The sequence below is a fragment of the Rhinopithecus bieti genome, unplaced genomic scaffold, assembly GCF_001698545.2.
Source record: "Rhinopithecus bieti isolate Rb0 unplaced genomic scaffold, ASM169854v2 scaffold_13348, whole genome shotgun sequence".
NCBI lineage: Eukaryota > Metazoa > Chordata > Mammalia > Primates > Cercopithecidae > Rhinopithecus > Rhinopithecus bieti.
This window is the reverse complement of record NW_016808764.1, coordinates 2,727,053-2,729,095: the sequence shown is the minus strand read 5'-3', so window position 1 is coordinate 2,729,095 and position 2,043 is coordinate 2,727,053. Positions and strand designations below refer to the sequence as shown.

At 46.1% G+C, this 2,043-nt stretch overlaps 1 protein-coding gene across 4 annotated transcripts in view; it reads right to left on the bottom strand.

Annotated features, from left to right (window-relative positions):
• The window catches only part of XPNPEP1 (X-prolyl aminopeptidase 1), a 65,222-nt gene that overhangs the window by 52,790 nt on the left and 10,389 nt on the right, over positions 1 to 2,043 (bottom strand). The window lies entirely within an intron of this gene.

The window sequence follows — 2,043 nt, the reverse complement described above, 5'->3', positions numbered from 1 at the left end:
AGTGGCCAGATCTCAGCTCACTGCAAGCTCCACCTCCCGGGTTTACGCCATTCTCCTGCCTCAGCCTCCCGAGTAGCTGGGACTACAGGCGCCCGCCACCTCGCCCGGCTAGTTTTTTGTATTTTTTAGTAGAGACGGGGTTTCACCGGGTTAGCCAGGATGGTCTCGATCTCCTGACCTCGTGATCTGCCCGTCTCGGCCTCCCAAAGTGCTGGGATTACAGGCTTGAGCCACCGCGCCCGGCAAGTTATCATTCTTAAAAACAGTCAAGCAAAAACAAAGCTTTCCTTAGAGCAGGACTTCAACACTGGCTGCGCATTAGGACTATCTGGGGAACATCTGACTTAACTGGTCTGGAGTACATCCTTGGCTTCAGAAGTTTTAAAATGCAAAAATTTAAGAGTCCAATATACTTTCTTTCAAGATCATTTATTTCTTTATAGAATGTGCCTTCCATTTAGGTACATTCTGACTTAAGGATTTTGGTGGCACTACTGGATGTTTAGTACTGATTATAGTATCAATATTATCAGTCACTAACTTCATCAATAAAGTTAACCCAACCAATGATGAGCACAAAATCTTCAACTGCAAACTAAAAAACCAACAAAAACAAACTGGAGCTGTTCAAAAACATCCTCTGCTTCCCGGTCATCACAACCTGCCTCATTTCCACATTCCAACCTTCATCACCACCACCATCATATCATCACGTTTCCCCTGGTGACTGGTGGATCAGACCCCCACAGAATCATGAGCCTCATCAGTCTCACTGCCACTCCCCTCCACAATGCTACCTGCCCCCATCGACACTCAACACTTTCCCTCTTCCTACTTCCTCATCCTTCAGGCCCATCACATTCATGTTCTGGGTGAAATGCAACTACTTCTTTATCATCAATATCAGACATGATGAAAGAAGTCCCAATGCCATAACCAACAGTTAGGATGTGGTAAGGGGCGGTGGCAGCAACAGTGAAGGTGAAGAAAACAGCAACAGGCAATGACTGAGGCAGTGAGGCAGCTACCACTGAAGTGAATACAGTGGGCCCTGGTGGCTGAGGCAGCTGTAGCCACAAGGAAAACAGGTGATGAAAGTGACTGAATGTGTGAGCAGCTGGAGCTAAGGAGAGAACAAAATTGGTGCAATTATATAAGTCCTAGCCATTAAGGTGGCACTGGTTGAAAAGGCAGCCAAGATGGAGGAAGTGAAAGTTGTAGCTGATGACCCTCGTAATTTGTAATAAGGAGTAAATGAGTTACTATACGTATGCACTTAGAAACAGTACCTGGCAAATAACAAACGTCATGTAAATGTTTAATGTTATTAGAGTTAGACGTACAACTAACCATAAATGCAATGTGATAAATCGTGTAATAGGTGTACATACAACTTCTCCTGAAGGTAGGGATGATGTCATCTCTGTATCCATGTATCTATAACTAACATATACATACGCTCACTTGAAGATGGCTAAATCAAATTCACAACATCGTGTGTATGATTTTTTCAGACTCAATGAACAGTAATGAATCTTCAGTGACAGGCTCTTGCAAGGTGCTGTATTATGACATCTGCTCATTCCACATCCTATGACTTTTCAGAAATGTTAGAAACAGTCAAGAGCTAAGCAAAGTGTGCAGGAAAGTAGGAAGCCAAGAGCAACAGGCCTAGTCCAGGATGAAACATTAGCCCATACACTGCCAGATATTTTCAAACTATGCCTTACAAAGAATGACTCACTTAAAAGTCTTGCATAGCCAGGCGCGGTGGCTCAAGCCTGTAATCCCAGCACTTTGGGAGGCCGAGACGGGCGGATCACGAGGTCAGGAGATCAAGACCATCCTGGCTAACCCGGTGAAACCCCGTCTCTACTAAAAATACAAAAAACTAGCCGGGCGAGGTGGCGGGCGCCTGTAGTCCCAGCTACTCGGGAGGCTGAGCCAGGAGAATGGCGTGAACCCGGGAGGCGGAGCTTGCAGTGAGCTGAGATCCGGCCACTGCACTCCAGCCCGGGCGACAGAGCAAGACTCCGTCTCAAA